This window comes from Triticum dicoccoides, chromosome 4A, assembly GCF_002162155.2.
Source record: "Triticum dicoccoides isolate Atlit2015 ecotype Zavitan chromosome 4A, WEW_v2.0, whole genome shotgun sequence".
Classification (NCBI taxonomy): Eukaryota; Viridiplantae; Streptophyta; class Magnoliopsida; order Poales; family Poaceae; genus Triticum; species Triticum dicoccoides.
The window spans coordinates 314,842,164-314,861,560 of NC_041386.1; positions in this window are offsets into that span (position 1 = coordinate 314,842,164).

A 19,397-nucleotide genomic window follows, 5' to 3' on the forward strand; every position below is an offset into this window, starting at 1 on the left:
CCAAGGAAGCTGGCAGCGTTGTCCATGTGGAGAACAAGGCTGAGGCAGCTGCGGAGGAGGAGGAGCTTGCCGGATGGGTAGAGTTTGCTGGGGAGGCCAGCAGCACCGGCACTGGGGCCCCTCCCATCGAAGATGTGGTCGAGGAGTCGACCGAGGAAGAGGCCGGGGCTGACGACCCTCTGGTCATGGGGAGAAGGTGTGTCCTGCGGCGGGTTAGCTCTAGCGAGCCGATCCGGCCCGGCAGGACAATGCAGCGGAAAGAGCTCCAGGGGGAGTCCGTGCACCTGACGAGGGCCAGGACAACGAAGAAGGTGGTGATGCCCGCGGTGGCGAAGAAGAAAACGACCGCCTCTTCTTCGTCCAAGCGTCGCCGGACTCCATCCCCTTCCCCTCCTCCCGCAGATGTCGACACAGAGGTCGTCTTCGATCTTGGGTCTCTCAGCCCAAGGAGGAAGAGGAAGGCAGCGGAAGAGGAGGCAGAGGATGAGTAAGCATCTCGCCCTTCATCATCCCCGTTCCTTCAGACCGCGCCAGTTTTCTTGACATGTTTTTATTCTCGCGTGGATATAGAGACGCTGGCCCAAAGGGCGGCGAAGAAGGCCAAGGCCTCGACGGGCAACAAGCCCCTGGCGGGTACTTCGCGTATGCCATTGTTGGTGGAGAGCAACCCGGGCAGCAGTCCTCGGTGCAGCCCCCACTCCAGCCCCCAGCGTAAGGTCATCGCTCACTCCTCCACTGATGAACATTGGGGTGTGAATCCTTGATGCTGACCTTGTCGAGTTCACAGGAGAAGAACGGCGGCAGGAGGAGCAGCTGAGGGCCACCCTCAACACGCCGTCCCCCTCAACTACGCCGCCCCGAGGGGCGTCCTTGGCGAGGGCATCCACCACCAAGCCAACTCATATGAAGGAGGACACGAACTTGGGTGCCGGGGGCTTTGCCCCGGCAACAAATGCTGGAGGGGAGGGTGCTACTTCTTCCCAGCTTGAAGCAGGTAAGTCGTTTGCTTTCCGTCCTTGGTCTTTATTTTTCTTATTGAACCTTGACCTTGGCCCCGGCTCATCCTCTCTTCTTGGTATCCAGATCCTCCCTTGGCGGACCGGGAGGACATTAACACCGTCATCGGGGAGGTCATCAGGGATGCGGAGGCCGAGGCCAACAAGGTCGCTGCCGAGGAGGCTGGCAAGACCGCCGCTGAAGAGCCCGCCAAGGAACCTGCCGGGGAGGCCGGCAAGGCCACTACCGAGGAGGCCGGCAAGGGGCCTTCCGAAGAGGCTGGCAAGGCCAGTGCCAAGGAGGGTGATAGAGGCAAAGGTGTCCCGTCTTTCGATGAGATGATGGATATCGCTTTGGTGGCAGTCGACTTTGACGATCCGACTACGAACGTGCGAGGACGTCGCGCCTTAGCAATCGCTAAACCAACTCCGAGAGGTTATTGACCACGTCGGAGCACGATCAACCTGACCACGAGGGTTTGTTTCCTGCGAGCAAACGAAGAACAAGCAAGAAACTGAGATTGCAATCTGGATATTGCGAATATAAGATGAAAGCTTTATTGATCAAGGTGGGGTTCTGTGACGCCTTTGTCTGGTCGTTGAACACAAACGAAGTACGCGAAGTTGCAGCTATGGCGAACTTTTAATCTAAACAAAACCCGAAGTCTAAACGATGCCATAAGGGCTGTATATATGGAGGAAGAGGGGGGGAATTTCGTGGCCCTTGGTGGAGGGGTCCGAAATCAACCCTATCTCTTGTTTCCCCACACATACGTACTCTAAAAATAGCCTATACTTATGTATTTCGAAATTACATGGACCTGGCCCAATAATAAGGTGACGCAGCACCTAAAATAGCCTCGGGACAAAATTTATGAAGTGGCATCTTGTATATTTCGTCCAAGGCTTCATGCACCCATTATGGTGGCTTCAAAGTCCTGAAATCATCACTTGTAACTCCGTTCTTGTTCCCCTTGCGCATGCCATCATCTCCATGCTTGTTCTTGCTCCAATGTTCATCCTTCTCCAAGCTAGGCCCTTCATTTGTAAGCAAAACAAATGTATCCAATTTAGGCAGCATCATATTCTCATGAACATTAGAATCATTACCAAGAAACGAAAGTACCTGGTAATTTAGTTGGCGTGCACGAGCTCTAGTAATTGGTCCAGGATGTATAGCAGCAGGGGCTGTGGGTGTAACAATTGTATTGATGTCCTCATCAGAGGGGGTGGTTGACGACCAACCTTCCTCCTCTACTGCCTCCGGCTCGAGCAAGTACTTGAAGGTGGGCGACGACCTGTTCGTCCATCTTCTAGGAACGGCAAGCACCAGGGCGCCACCTGAAGGGGAGGCATTCGACGATGAAGCGCTCGCCTCCGCTGGGCTCCAGGTCATTGACGAACAGAGCACCGGCGGCGGTGGTTCCCAAGAGGAGCAGCTGCTTCGGACCATGAGTGCCAACTTCCAGAAGCTCCAGGCACTTTAGCGTGCTCGCCTGTATAAGGCAAAATCCAAGATGGCGGCGGTGGACAAGGCGGAGGCGGATCTCGAGGAACGCGTGATCGAGACGCGGGCCTGGTTCCGCCAAGCCCACGAGGAACTGAAGGTCGCTTAGGACCTGCTGGTTGAGCGCAAACGGGAGCTCATTCTAAAGCAGGCCGACGTCGAGAGAGCCGAAGAGGTGGCGAGGGGACATGCCGCCAAGGACGAGGTCGCTCGACATCAGCACAAGTGCAAGCTGAACTCCCAGGAGGTGGACCTTGCCTCTCGCGAGGAGGCACTCACCGCCATGCTCCGTGGCAAGGAGGAGGAAGTTGAGAAGCTCATCGTGCTGCGGACCCTGGAACTGGAGCAGAAGCACATGGAGGCGCTCGATGCCCAAGCCCTGGTCCATGCCGACAGAGTGAAGGAGTTGGAGGTGGAGCGAGATGACCTAAAGAAACAGGTCCTGGAGCTGGGGAAGGAGAAAGAAACGCTCAACGACGCCTAGGTGTAGGCGTAGGTCGCGGTCGTCGGCAAAGCCGAGTTGCTCTCCAAGGCCAATGACTCCATCAACGACCTGAAGCTGAAGCTGGAGGGTCTTGAGGGGACGCTTTCGGAGGTCAGGGCCCGGGAAGAGACCCTGACCAAGGACATGGAGAATGAGAAGCAGCTGCGGAGGAACGACGCCACCAACCATGAGGATTACGTGAAGGGCGAAAACCTCTGGGTCAGCCGCCTCGCCGACATCGCCGGCAAGATCACCACGAAGCTGGTGGCATGGGGGTGCCAAACATGAGGAACATCCCGGAGCCGAACGTGAGTCCCAACGCCAAATTGACCCTGTTCTTCGAGGGCGTTCTCGGAGCCCTGGAGCAATTCCACTCCAACAGAGCAACCACCCTGGCCAATGAGGCCCGGCAGCTTTGCCGAGGAGCCCTGACCAAGGTCCTCACCAAGGTGGCGTACTGGAATCCCAACATCGACTTTGACGCCGCGCTGGAGAGCTTGCCGGAGGACGTGGAACTCGGGGCGCCCGAGGAGCGTATCCAGCCCATCATCAGCCGCTTCGACGGAGTTCGGAGGATAAAGGGCCAGCGCCGGGTGATGAGGACATCAATACAATTGTTACACCCACAGCCCCTGCTGCTATACATACTGGACCAATTACTAGAGCTCGTGCACGCCAACTAAATTACCAGGTACTTTCGTTTCTTGGTAATGATTCTAATGTTCATGAGAATATGATGCTGCCTAAATTGGATACATTTGTTTTGCTTACAAATGAAGGGCCTAGCTTGGAGAAGGATGAACATTGGAGCAAGAACAAGCATGGAGATGATGGCATGCGCAAGGGGAACAAGAACGGAGTTACAAGTGATAATTTCAGGACTTTGAAGCCACCATAATGGGTGCATGAAGCCTTGGACGAAATATACAAGATGCCACTTCATAAATTTCGTCCCGAGGCTATTTTAGGTGCTGCGTCACCTTATTATTGGGCCAGGCCCATGTAATTTCGAAATACATAAGTATAGGCTATTTTTAGAGTCCGTATGTGTGGGGAAACAAGAGATAGAGTTGATTTCGGACCCCTCCACCAAGGGGCACGAAATTCCCCCCTCTTCCTCCATATATACAGCCCTTAGGGCATCGTTTAGACTTTGGGTTTTGTTTAGATTAAAAGTTCGCCATAGCTGCAACTTCGCGTACTTCGTTTGTGTTCAACGACCAGACAAAGGCGTCACAGAACCCCACCTTGATCAATAAAGCTTTCATCTTATATTCGCAATATCCAGATTGCAATCTTAGTTTCTTGCTTGTTCTTCGTTTGCTCGCAGGAAACAGACCCTCGTGGTCAGGTTGATCGTGCTCCGGCGTGGTCAATAACCTCTCGGAGTTGGTTTAGCGATTGCTAAGGCGCGACGTCCTCGCACGTTCGTAGTCGGATCGTCAAAGTCGACTTCCACCAAAGCGATATCCATCATCTCATCGAAAGACGGGACACCTCCGCCTCTATCACCGGGACTAGGCACCCCGTTTCTCATCGGTGCTGCAGGTTCATGACCAAGACAATTTTTATCTTTAGTTAGAACCGTAAAGACAATTGATGTAATTTAACTCTGTAGTACTTTGAAACGATGCATGTTATTTCCTGTTCGATCTTTCTTTGTATGTACACCCTACGCTCAACTGGATAGGCTTATCGGTGCGCGAACCCAGGCTGCGGTGTTTCAAGGACGGATCCTCAACAACCGGCCGGGTGTGCTTGCGGCCAAGTAAACCACCTTGCCATTCTCAGTGTGGCCGCTCGCACTGTTGAGCGGACTCGAAATAGAACAAGGGCGTTGCCAATAGCAGGAAGGCCACCTTGCCGTTGTCGACGCGGCCACTCGAACTATTGAGCGGACTCGAAACAGAACAAGGGCGTTGCCAATAGCGGAAGGCCCCCATCGTGTGCAGGTTTCTCATACCAAAAACAGAATCTCCAAGGAAAACAACCTTATATATAAAGGAATTACTCGAAGTTTCCAATGACTTAGCTTTTCTGTCGTCGCGCGAGCGTTTACTGCATCCGCAGATGATGCCGCTTGTTCGGTCGTCTTCTTCCTTGGAGTGACGACCATGATCAAGCCGCTATGCCAACTAGACTAGATTTTCACAACTGCGCGCACCCCTACCTGGCGCTTTAGAGATGTCGGGGGAAATGACACCTATGGGACCGCTGGGATCCCTTTTTTTCTATGTTTCGCGGGCGCGGGGTTGTGCAAAGAGCGAGTCTAGAAGCCAGCACGAGGATCGTTTACCCAGGTTCGGGCCGGAAAGATGCGTAATACCCTAGTCCTGCTTTGGTGTATATTTGAGTGTTCTTGAGCTCTAGAACTAGCTACGATGCGTGTGTCATCCAAAAGGTCCGAATCCTCTCTAAGTACGCCGTGGGCCTCCTTTTATAGTCAAAAGGGGCTGCCACAGTGGCACACAGGAGGTGGAAAGGTATACAGTGTACAAGCTTATCGCCTGTCATCACAGGACAAAGTGCATTAAATGCATTACTTATGTGTCCATTTGCTTTATCGGGGGCGGTAACAAGGCCCATCCCGTCCGTCGCCGCTCCGCCTTACTCTGACACGCGTCCAGGCCAACGAGGCATGCAACGCCACGTAGGATGGCAGGCTGCTGAGTCGGCGTAGTGGTAGGGTCTTCACGAAGATCTGCATGACGCCACGCTGGTGTTTGGCTAGTTGGATTAGTATCCACGTACTGCCATGTGGGTACTTGCTTCAATTGGTGGGTTGGCCGCTGAGCTAGGGCAGCGATGGGGCGGCAAGGTCTTGCCGCGGTCCCGCGTATATTCCTGGCAAGGGTCTTGCCGTGGTCTTGTGAGCGCCCCCCGACAAGAGTCTTGCCGGGGCCTTGTGAGCGTCTTCGGCATGGAGCCTTGCCGGGGCCTCGTGCGCATCCTCGGCAAGGAGTGTTGCTATTGTCTAGTCTTCTGGTCATCATCTAGTCTTGTAGGCTCTCTGTCTTCACAAAGATTTGCATGCCACCATGGAGGTGCCTCTCGGGCCTCGGCTACAAAGTGGTCAATGGTGTTGTAACTCACAGGCTCAAGGGCGGCCTCGATGTTGGTGTTGGGCAAGTTGCCCTGGCAAGGCTCTTGCCGGGGCTGCGGAGGCCGACCCGGCAAGGGCCTTGCTGGGGGAGTCCACCTCGCCCTCCTGCTCTTCGTGTTTCTGGCTTGGCATTGTTTGGGTTGTCTTTGCACTTTTGCTTCCTTCCTCTGCCCTGCTAAGTGTGGCCGCAGGAGCGGCGCTAACTGCCCGCGCACAAGTAAAGGGGTACAAAAGAGAGCCCCCACTTTTGTGCATCGACAGGAATGCTACCTAACATATTTATCAATGTAATCTTCTCTATTGTGGCAAGAATATTCATATATGTAAGATTCAAAACAAAAGTTTAGTATTGACATAAAAACAATAATACTTCAAGCATACTAACAAAGCAATCAAGTCTTCTCAAAATAACATGGCCAAAGAAAGCTATCCCTACAAAATCATATAGTCTCGCTATGCTCTATCTTCATCACACAAAATATTTAAATCATGCACAACCCCGATGACAAGTCAAGCAATTGTTTGATACTTTTGATGTTCTTAAACTTTTTCAATCTTCACGCAATACATGAGCGTGAGCCATGGACATAGCACTATAGGTGGAATAGAATGGTGGTTGTGGAGAAGACAAAAAGGAGAAGATAGTCTCACATCAACTAGGCATATCAATGGGCTATGGAGATGCCCATCAATAGATATCAATGTGAGTGAGTAGGGATTGCCATGCAACGGATGCACTAGAGCTATAAGTGTATGAAAGCTCAAAAGGAAACTAAGTGGGTGTGCATCCAACTTGCTTGCTCACGAAGACCTAGGGCATTTTGAGGAAGCCCATCATTGGAATATACAAGCCAAGTTCTATAATGAAAATTCCCACTAGTATACGAAAGTGACAACATAGGAGACTCCATATCATGAAGATCATGGTGCTACTTTGAAGCACAAGTGTGGTAAAAGGATAGTAGCATTGCCCCTTCTCTCCTTTTCTCTCATTTTTCTTTTTCTTATTTGGGCCTTTTCTCTTTTTTATGGCCTATTTTTTTTCTTTTTTTGTCTAGAGTCTCATCCTGACTTGTGGGGCAATCATAGTCTCCATCATCCTTTCCTCACTAGGACAATGCTCTAATAATGATGATCATCACACTTTTATTTACTTACAACTCAAGAATTACAACTCGATACTTAGAACAAAATATGACTCTATGTGAATGCCTCCGGCGGTGTACCGGGATGTGCAATGAATCAAGAGTGACATGTATGAAAGAATTATGAACGGTGGCTTTGCCACATATACGATGTCAACTACATGATCATGCAAAGCAATATGACAATGGTGGAGCGTGTCATAGTAAACGGAACGGTGGAAAGTTGCATGGCAATATATCTCGGAATGTCTACGGAAATGCCATAATAGGTAGGTATGGTGGCTGTTTTGAGGAAGGTATGGTGGGTGTATGGTACCGGCGAAAGTTGCACGGCACAAGAGTGGCTAGCAATGGTGGAAGGGTGAGAGTGCGTATAATCCATGGACTCAACATTAGTCATAAAGAACTCACATAGTTATTGGAAAAATCTATTAGTTATCGAAAAGAAGTATTACACGCATGCTCCTAGGGGGATAGATTGGTAGGAAAAGACCATCGCTCATCCCCGACCACCACTCATAAGGAAGACAATCAATAAATAAATCATGCTCCAACTTCATCACATAACGGTTCACCATACATGTATGCTACGGGAATCACCAACTTTAACACAAGCATCTCTCAAATTCACAACTACTCACTAGCATGAATCTAATATCACCATCTTCATATCTCAAAACAATCATAAAGAATCAAACTTCTCATAGTATTCAATGCACTTTATATGAAAGTTTTTATTATATCCCTCTTGGATGCCTATCATATTAGGAATAAATTCATAACCAAAGCAAATTATCATGCTGTTTAAAGACTCTCAAAATGATATAAGTGAAGCATGAGAGTTCAACAATTTCTTCAAAATAAAACTATCACCGTGCTCTAAACAGATATAAGTGAAGCACTAGAGCAAATGACAAACTACTCCAAAAGATATAAGTGAAGATCAATGAGTAGTCGAATAATTATGTAACTGTGTGAAGACTCCTTTTCATAAATAAAATTTCAGATCTTAAGTACTTTATTCAAACAGCAAGTAAAACAAAATAAAATGACATTGCAAAGATAGCACATATCATGTGAAGAAGCAAAAACTTAGGCTCAACCAAGGCTAACTGATAATTGTTGATGAAGAAATGTGGGACTATAGATAATTTGTTGTTACTCATTGTGTAAAAATTTCAAGATTTTATCATGTTCTAACCATTCACAAATATTCAAAACATAACAGCAAACTTTCTGTTTTTAAAACGGCAACATAGGGACTTGCAAAATAAGCATGGTAAAGGCTATACTTGACCTTTTTATTGAAGTAAAAGACGCAAAAAATTACTCTAAATAATAGCAAACAAATCCTAATAAAAGAAAATGACGCTCCAAGCAAAATACATATCATGTGATGGATAAAAATATAGCTCCAAGTAAGGTTACTGATGAACGACGACAAAAGAGGGGGTGCCATCCGGGGCATCCCCAAGCTTAGGCTCTTGGTTGTCCTTGAATATTACCTTGGGGTGCCTTTGGTATCCCCAAGATTAGGCTCTTGCCACTCCTTATTCCGTAGTCCATCGAATCTTTACCCAAAATTTGAAAACTTCACAACACAAAACTTAACAGAAAACTCGTAAGCTCTGTTACTATAAGAAAGCAAATCACCACTTAGGTACTGTCAAGACAAGATTCATAATTTTTCTCACATGATGCCTACTGTACCATATCATTTCTACAATTTATATTAAGCAATATAGGCCATAGAAACTAGAAAACAAGCAAACTATGCATCGAAAACAGAATCTATCAAAAACAGAACAGTCTGTAGTAATCTGTAACTCTCGAATACTTCTGTAACTCCAAAAATCCTGAGAAATTAGGAAGTCCTAGGCAATTTATTTATTAATCTTCTAAAAAAATAATCAGTATTTCATCATGCTTCTGTTAAAAATGAGAATTTTTTACCTGAGCGCAAAAGTTTCTATTTTTCAGCAAGATCAAATCAACTATCATCGTACGCCCTCCCAAAGGTCTTACTTGGCACTTATTCAAACAAAAGCTATAAAACATGATTAATACAGTAGCATAATCATGTGAACACGCAAAAACAGTAGGTATAAATATTGGGTTGTCTCCCAACAGGCGCTTATCTTTAATGCCTTCAAGCTAGGCATGATGATTTCAATGATGCTCACATAGAAGATAAGAATTGAAACATAATGGGAGCATCATAAAGGATATGACAAGCACATTTAAGTCTAACCCACTTCCTATTCATAGTGATTTTGTGAGCAAAAAAATTATGGGTACAAGAATCAACTTGTATAGGAAGGTAAAGCAAGCAACACTTCAACATTTTCAACATGTAGAGAGGAAACTTGATATTATTGCAACTCCTACAAGCATATATTCCTCCCTCATAATAATTTTCAGTAGCATCATGAATGAATTCAACAATATAACCGTCACACAAAGCATTCTTTTCATGATTCATAAGCATAGAAAATTTACTACTCTCCACATAAGCAAAATTCTTCTCATTCGGAATAGTGGGAGAAAATTCAACAATAAATATCATGGGATTGAAAATTGTAATCAAGATGCCAAGTTTCATTGTTATCATTATTCTCTATAGCATACGTGTCATCACAATAATCGTCATAGATAGGGGGCATTCTTTCATCATAGTAAATTTGCTCATCAAAACATGGGAGACTAAAAATATCATCTTCATCAAACATAGCATCCCCAAGATTGTGGCTTTTCATTTCATTAGCATCATGGATATTCAAAGAATTCTTACTAACAACATTGCAATCATGCTCATCATTCAAATATTTAGTGCCAAACATTTCAATGCATTCTTCTTCTAACACTTGAGCACAATTTTCCTTTCCATCATTTTCACGAAAGATATTAAAAAGATGAAGCATATAAGGCACCCTGAATTCCATTTTTTGTAGTTTTCTTTTATAAACTAAACTAGTGATAAAACAAGAAACTAAAAGATTCGATTGCAAGATCTAAAGATATACCTTCAAGCACTCACCTCCCAGGCAACGGCGACAGAAAAGAGCTTGATGTCTAATACACAACCTTCTTCTTGTAGACGCTGTTGGGCCTGCAAGTGCAGAGGTTTGTAGGATGGTGGGAAATTTTCCTCAAGTGGATGATCTAAGGTTTATTAATCCGTGGGAGACGTAGGATGAAGATGGTCTCTTTCAAACAACCCTGCAACCAAATAGCAAAGAGTCTCTTGTGTCCCCAACACACCCAATACAATGGTAAATTGTATAGGTGCACTAGTTCGGCGAAGAGATGGTGATACAAGTGCAATATGGATGGTAGATATAGGTTTTTGTATTATGAAAATATAAAAACAGCAAGGTAACTAATGATAAAAGTGAGCACAAACAGTATTGCAATGCTTCGAAACAAGGCCTAGGGTTCATACTTTCACTAGTGCAAGTTCTCTCAATAATAATAACATAATTAGATCATATAACGATCCATCAACATGAAACAAAGAGTCACTCCAAAATCACTAATAGTGGAGAACAAATGAAGACATTATTATAGGGTATGAAACCACCTCAAAGTTATTCTTTCCGATCAATCCATTGGGCTATTCCTATTAGTGTCACAAACAGCCCTAGAGTTCGTAGTAAAATAACACCTTAAGACACAAATCAACCAAAACCCTAATGTCACCTAGATACTCCAATGTCACCTCAAGTATCCGTGGGTTTGATTATACGACTTGCATCACACAATCTCAGATTCATCCATTCAAACCAACACAAAGAACTACAAAGAGTGTCCCAAAGTTTCTACTGGAGAGTCAAGACGAAAACGTGTGCCAACCCCTATGCATAAGTTCACAAGGTCACAGAACTTGCAAGTTGATCACCAAAACAGACATCAAGTGGATCACGTGAATATCCCACTGTGACCACAGAAAAGCACATGCAAGAGATACATCAAGTGTTCTCAAATCCTTAAAGACTCAATCATCACAAGGAGATAGAGGGGGAGAAACATCATAAGATCCAACTATAATAGCAAAGCTCACGGTACATCAAGATCGTGCCATATCAAGAACACAAGAGAGAGAGAGAGAGATCAAACACATAGCTACTGGTACATACCCTCAGCCCCGAGGGTGAACTACTCCCTCCTCGTCATGGAGAGCGCCGGGATGATGAAGACAACCACCGGTGATGATTCCCCCCTCCGGTAGGGTGCCGGAACGGGGTCCCGATTTGTTTTCGATGGCTATAGAGGCTTGTGGCGGAGGAACTCCCGATCTAGGTTTCTTTTTGAGGGTTTCTATATTTATAGCAATTTTTGGTGCCAGTCTCACGTCAGGGGAGGTCTCCGAGTCATCCACGAGGCAAGGGGCGCGCCCAGGGGGTAGGGTGCGCCCTCCACCCTCGTGGATGGCTCGGGACTCTTCTGGCTCAACTATTTTACTCTGGGGGCTTCTTTTGGTCCATAAAAAATCATCAAAAATTGGCACGTCAATTGGACTCCGTTTGGTATTCCTTTTCTGTAAAACTCAAAAACAAGGAAAAACAGAAACTGGCACTGGGCTCTAGGTTAATAGGTTAGTCCCAAAAATTCATATAAAATAGCATATGAATGCATCTAAAACATCCAAGATGGATAATATAATAGCATGGAACAATAAAAAATTATAGATACGTTGGAGACGTATCAGGGTGGCGGGACAATCTCGGACCCAGGTGCTGATAACCCACATGTATAGGGGATCAAACAGTTTTCAAGGGTAGATTATTCAACCCTGGAACTGGAGCAGAAGCACATGGAGGCGCTCGATGCCCAAGCCCTGGTCCATGTCGGCAGAGTGACGGAGCTGGAGGTGGAGCGGGATGACCTGAAGAAACAGGTCCTGGAGCTGGGGAAGGAGAAAGACACGCTCAACGGCGCCTTGGTGGAGGCGCAGGCCGCGGTCCTCGGCAAAGCCGAGTTGCTCTCCAAGGCCAATGACTCCATCAACGACCTGAAGCTGAAGCTGGAGGGTCTTGAGGGGACGCTTTCGGAGGTCAGGGCCCGGGAAGAGACCCTGACCAAGGACCTGGAGAACGAGAAGCAGCTGCGGAGGAATGACGCCGCCAACCATGAGGATTACGTGAAGGGCGAAAGCCTCTGGGTCAGCCGCCTCACTGACATTGTTGGCAGGATCACCACGAAGCTGGTGGCCATGGGGGTGCCAAACGTGAGGTACATCCCGGAGCCGAACGTGATGTCACATCCCTAGTTCTGGTATGACCTAGACCAGCTAGTCATTTGTGCATCATGTTTAAATTCCATCTAAAATTGAAATGGGGATTTGTGAAACCCTCAGAATCATTCTGGAAATGACCCAAATAAAAAATTGCTCTAAAAGGGTCCAAGAAAATGCTCATGTTGCTCCCTGAAAATCTTGGACAGAGATAAAATTCAAACCAACATTTTCAGGAGCTCATAAGTATTTATTTTGGACTTTTGGAATTAATTCAATAATTATTTGCATTGGAATTTATATTTGATATATTTCAAATATGATCCAATAACTCTGAAAGTTGCAAGTGGCCTTGAATACTTTTAAACAGGCCACATAATAATTTTCAGAAGTTTATGAAATGATTTGGTATAAAAATCAAATCAAAACAAATTACAGAAATAGAAAAGAATAACAGAAAGAGAAAAACCTCACCTGGCTTACCTGGCCCAGGAGAGAAGCCGGCCCAGCTGGCTGGCCAGCCCGGCCCATCCCCACCTCCCCTGTCGTCTTCCTCCTCTTGCCAGGAGGACGAAGGGCGCGTGGTCGCCACGCGCGAGCACACGCCAGCCTCCTCCTGCTTCCCTGCTCGCCGCTGGAGGCACCCGACGACGACCCGCACCCCCCTTAACACCTCTCACTCTCTCCCGTCCTTTCCCCCCTCCTCTGCTCCCTTCCCCGCTGCTGCCCGAATGCTGTCGTCGCCGCCGCTCGTCGTTGTCACGCTCACCGCCTCCCCCTCGCCCTCTCGTCGTGCCCACGAGCTCCGCGCTGTTGCCCTGCATCGTCTTCCTCAGCCACGCAAGCCAGAGCGCCCCGAGGAGCCGCCATCGTCGTCCTCTTCACTGCCGGCCGCTGTGGATCCCCACCGCCCGCACGTCGCCGTCCGGCCTGCTCCGAGCCCGCTTCGAAGCCTACTGCATCATCTGTGAGCCACTGCGTCGATCCCCCTCTCCCCTAGCTCGAATTCTTCCTCTAACACCATCGTCGTCGTGGCCGAGAGCTCGGCTCCGCCATTCATGTTGCCACCGTGGCCACTGTCACCTAGGGCCATGACCAAGCACACCACAATGCTCAGTGCAACGCCAGGAGGCCGTCGAGGCACTCCGCAGCCCCTCTCGAGCTCCGTAGCACCGAACCCACCGTTCCCGTAGCTCCGGCCGCCGCGGACGACCTCGCCGCGGTCGTCTCCGGCCACCCCACGGCCTCCCGCATGTCCCACTGGATGCGCGCGAGCCTGGGCATCGCGTAGGTGGCCTCCGCCGCCCAAATGGTCACCGGAGGACCAAATCCGAGGCCCTCCGCCGTGTTCTGCCTCGCCGGCGGCTAAACGCCGGCGGGTTGACCGTGTCTGACCCCCAGTTGACCAGTTTAACCCGTATGGGTCTTTGACATGTGGGGCCGGGCCCTGTTAATTTTTAGTTAGGATTAGTTTAACAACTAATTAAACCCTGATTAACTAATTGGGTAACTGACGCGTGGGCCCAAACCCATTAACTAAATCAGTCTAGGTTTAATTTAATTTAGGATTTGCCACAGACACTGACGTGTGGACCCCACACGTCAGGTTTGACCTGGTCAGTCGCCTTTGACCTGCTGACGCAATGTTGCTGTCATGCTGACGCAATATATCTTTTCTGGTTTTAAATTAAAATAGGAAATTCCAGAAAATGATATAAACTTCAAAAATTCATATAAATTCAACCGTAGCTCAGATTGAAATAATTTATATATGAAAAATTATCAGAAAAATTCAATCTATCCATCTGTACCATTTTCATGCATGTCAAACCAACTTATACCTACTGTATAAGTGAAACACTAAAATGTCTTATATAAAGAGCTTATTTTGGAGATGCATTTGAATCTTTGGTTCAAATGGATTTCATCCAAATAAAAGCTAGTTGCATTAGCTCAATCAGCATCACATATTTATGCCATGATCATGCATCATATTGTTGCATATGGTTGTGTATTGATTATCGACACCGTTCTTTCTCGATAGGTCCTGCTCCAAAGACCGATCCAGAGTACCTGTCAGAGGAGCAGTGCCCCCCTGTTGATCTACCAGGCAAGCAAACCCCCTTGTTCATTTCGATACAATCCTACTCTCTTGCTCCTGCTCTCATTTATTGCATTAGGACAACAACGATTCAACTGCTACTTTAAGCTGCAGTAGTTGAACCCATTCCTCTGCATGACCTGTCATTGCCACAATAAATAGTTAAAACCCACTAGCATGTGTAGGAGTTGATTGAGCCATGTTGTGTTCTTGCCATGCCATGCCTGCTATTGCTTAGAGTTGTGTCAGGTCTGATTCATCGGGAATGAATTGGAGTGGTATGATATGTTCTGGTGCTGAGAGTTAAGCGTGTGAACACGATTTGGTAAAGGTAGCGGTGAGAGGCCATGTAGGAGTACATGGTGGGTTGTCTCATTGGAACCGTCCTTAAGCACTGAGTTCCATGTATGTTGTCCAATGACTAGCTACTACCACACATTGGAATGCTTAAGTGCCCCTCTCAACTTATTAGCCAACTTGATCTCTGTCCAGGAGTTGCAACTAGTTTCTGGTGTTTGTAGGTAGTGTTAGTAGTCTACCAAGTGGCATCCGGCCAGGTGGGCTTGGGACAGACTAGGCACAGTGGCACGGTGTACCAAGTGGCACCCGGATGGTGGGCTTGGGAACCCTGCTCACATCGTTTGGGGCCGTGAGTGACAACCCGGCCGGATCTCCTTGCGGATGGAACCCGAATAGGCGAGAAACCTGGATGAGAGACCTATGTGGTTAGTCAGGTCATGGCCGACACCCTCGCCAGGCTTCCGCTTGAAGGTTGCCGAGGTACATGACGTGTACATGGTGATAAGTGGTGAGAGCGTGTGTGAAGAAGTACAGCCCTGCAGGGTTATCATGATCTATTCGAATAGTCGTGTCCTTAGTTATGGACTTTTTGGATGCTTACGTGGTACATAGACAACTTAAAGTGGATACTCTAAAATGTTCAAGACAATTGTGAGTGCTATGGATGGCCTTCTCATCAGGAGACGAGGATGAATCCATAGTAGTGTATTGATGTGGTGATTAGTGGACTCGTGTGCGCTGCCTCACCTCAAAGAAGTTTCTCGTTGTCGTAGAACAGGATAGCCACTGAGTCAAAGCTGGCTTGCTGCAACTAAACCCCACATTACCTTCTTGATACAAATGCATGTATGATAGGATCTGATGTAAGTCTTGTTGAGTACCTTTGTACTCACGTTGCTTTATTTATGTTTTTGCAGCGGATACTTCAGTCTTACTAGTTTACTTGGACTTCGACGAGTAGCTTGCACCTCAGCTACAATCTTGTGCCCTTGGGAGGGACTTGTAGATAGTCAGGCCTCTTAGCCTTTTTCTTTTGTAGTTGTCTGTACTCAGACATGTAATGCTTCCGTTGCTTGTATGCTCCGAATGATGGGTCATGTGACCCCTGTTTGTATTTAATGCTATGTGGCTCTTCTCGGCCTTTATGAGTTTGCGTTATGTTGTGATGCCATGTTGTACAGCACATACTTGCATGTTATGCGTACGTGTGACGTGTATTGCTATGTGTGGGATCCAACAATCTAGTTGTTTATCCTTGGAAGCCTCTCTTATGGGGAAATGTAGTCTAGTGCTTCTTTGAGCCATAGTAGTCCGCTACAACCCAGTTCACCGGAGTCCTGCTAGCCCAGCACTACTGCTCAGGACACTTGACTGGCCGGCATGTGTTTCACTTCGTTCCTGTGTCTGTCCCTTCGGGGAAAAGTCACGCGGTGACATCTGGAGTCCTGCCTAGCCTGCTACAGCCCGGGTTCCCCGGAGTCCTGTTAGCCTAGTGCGACAGCCCGGATTCACACGCTGCTGACCGACATGCTCGATGTGAATCATGTATGCCTGTCCCCATAGGTTAGTGCCGCTTTGGGTTCACGACTAGCCATGTCGGACCGGGTTCTCTGTCATATGGATGCTAGCGACACTATCATATACGTGAGCCAAAAGGCACAAACGGTCCCGGGCCATGGGAAGGCGACACCCGTGGGAATACCGTGCGTGCGGCCGCAAAGTGATATGAGGTGTTACAGGCTAGATCGGTGTGACTTAGAATCGGGGTCCCAACACGTGAGTCCCAACGCCAAACTGACCCTGTTCTTTGAGGGCGTTCTCGGAGCCCTGGAGCAATTCCGCTCCAACAGAGCAACCTCCCTGGCCAATGAGGCCCGGAAGCTTTGCCGGGGTGACCTGACCAAGGTCCTCACCAAGGTGGCGTACTGGAACCCAACCTCGACTTCGACGTTGCGCTGGAGAGCTTGCCAGAGGACGTGGACCTCGGGGCGCTCGAGGAGCGCATCCAGCCCATCATCAGCTGCATCGACGGAGTTCAAAGGATAGAGGGCCAGCGTCGGGACTAGGCACCCGTTTCTCATCGGCGTTGTAGGTTCATGACCAAGACAATTTTTATCTTTAGTTAGAACCACAGCGACAATTGGTGTAATTTAACTCTGCGGTACTTTGAAACGATGCATGTTATTTCCCTGTTCGATCTTTCTTTGTATGTACACCCTACGCTCAACTGGATAGGCTTGTTGGTGCGCGAAGCCAGGCTGCGGTGTTTGAAGGATGGATCCTCAACAACCGGCCGGGTGTGCTTGCGGCCAAGTAAACCACCTTGCCATTCTCAGCGCGGCCGCTTGAACTGTTGAGCGGATTCGAAACAGAACAAGGGCGTTGCCAAAGTGGGAAGGCCACCTTGCTGTTCTCAATGCAGCCGCTCGAACTGTTGAGCGGACTCGAAACAGAACAAGGGCGTTGCCAATAGCGGAAGGCCCCCATCGCGTGCAGGTTTCTCATACCGAAAACAGGATCTCCGAGGAAAACAAGCTTATATATAAAAGAATTACTCGAAGTTTCCAATGACTTAGCTTTTCTATCGCCGCGCGAGCATTTACTGCATCCGCAGATGATGCCGCTTGTTCGGTCGTCTTCCCCCTTGGAGTGGCGACCACGATCAAGCCACTATGCCAACTAGACAAGATTTTCACAACTGTGCGCACCCCTACCTGGCGCGCCAGAGATGTCGAGGGAAACGACACCTATGGGACCGGTGGGATCCCTTTTTGCTATGGTTGGCGGGCGCGGGGTTGTGCAAAGAGCGGGTCAAGAAGCCAGCACGAGGATTGTTTACCCAGGTTCGGACCGCAAAGATGCGTAATACCCTAGTTCTGCTTTAGTGTATAATTGAGTGTTCTTGAGCTCATGAACTACCTACAATGCGTGCGTTGTCCAAAAGGTACGAATCCTCTCTCAGTACACCGTGGGCCTCCTTTTATAGGCAAAAGGGGCTGCCACAGTGGCACACATGAGGTGGAAAGGTATACAACGTACAAGCTTATCGCCTATCATCACAGGACAAAGTGCATAAAATGCACTACTTATGTGTCTATTTGCTTTATCGGGGGCGGTAACGAGGCCTGTCCCGTCCGTCGCCGCTCCGCCTTACCCCGACACGCGTCCAGGCCAATGAGGCATGCAGCGCCACATAGGCTGGCAGGCTGCTAAGTCGGCGTAGTGTTAGGCTCTTCACGAAGATCTGCATGCCGCCATGCTGGTGTTTGGCTAGTTGGATTAGTATCCACGTACTGCCATGTGGGTACTTGCTTCAATTGGTGGGTTGGCCGCTGAGCTAGGGCGGCGATGGGGCGGAAAGTTCTTGCCACGGTCCCGCATATATTCCCGGCAAGGATCTTGCCGGGGTCTTGTGAGCACCCCCGACAAGAGTCTTGCTGGGGACTTGCCAGTGTCTTCGGTAGGGAGCCTTGCCGGGGCCTCATGGGCATCCTCGGCAAGGTGTCTTCCGACTGTCTTGTCTTCTGGTCATCATCTAGTCTTGTAGGCTCTATATCTTCACAAAGATTTGCATGCCACCATGGAGGTGCCTCCCGGGCCTCGGTTCCAAAGTGGTCGATGGTGTTGGAACTCACAGGCTCAAGGGCCTTGCCGGGGGAGTCCACCTCGCCCTCCTGCTCTTCGTGTTTCTGGCTTGGCATTGTTCTAGTTGTCTTTGCACTTCTACTTCCTTCCTCTGCCCTGCTAAGTGTGGCCGCAGGCGCGGCTCTAACTGCCCGCGCACAAGTAAAGGGGTACAAAAGAGATCCCCCACTTTTGTGCACCGACAGGAATGCTAACCAACATATTTATCAATGTAATCTTGTCTATTGTGGCAAGAATATTCAGATCCATAAGATTCAAAGAAAAAGTTTAATATTGACAGAAAAACAATAATACTTCAAGCATACTAACAAAGCAATCAAGTCTTCTCAAAATAACATGGCCAAAGAAAGCTATCCCTACAAAATCATATAGTCTCGCTTTTCTCTATCTTCATCACACAAAATATTTAAATCATGCACAACCCCGATGACAAGCCAAGCAATTGTTTCATACTTTTGATGTTCTCAAACTTTTTCTATCTTCACACAATACATGAGCGTGAGCCATGGACATAGCACTATATGATAGAGGCTAAGGTGTCCCGTCTTTCGATGAGATGATGGATATCGCTTTGGTGGAAGTCGACTTTGACGATCCGACTACGAACGTGCGAGGACGTCGCGCCTTAGCAATCCCTAAACCAACTCCGAGAGGTTATTGACCACGCCGGAGCACGATCAACCTGACCACGAGGGTCTGTTTCCTGCGAGCAAACGAAGAACAAGCAAGAAACTAAGATTGCAATCTGGATATTGCGAATATAAGATGAAAACTTTATTGATCAAGGTGGGGTTCTGTGACACCTTTGTCTGGTCGTTGAACACAAACGAAGTACGCGAAGTTGCAGCTATGGCGAACTTTTAATCTAAACAAAACCCAAGGAA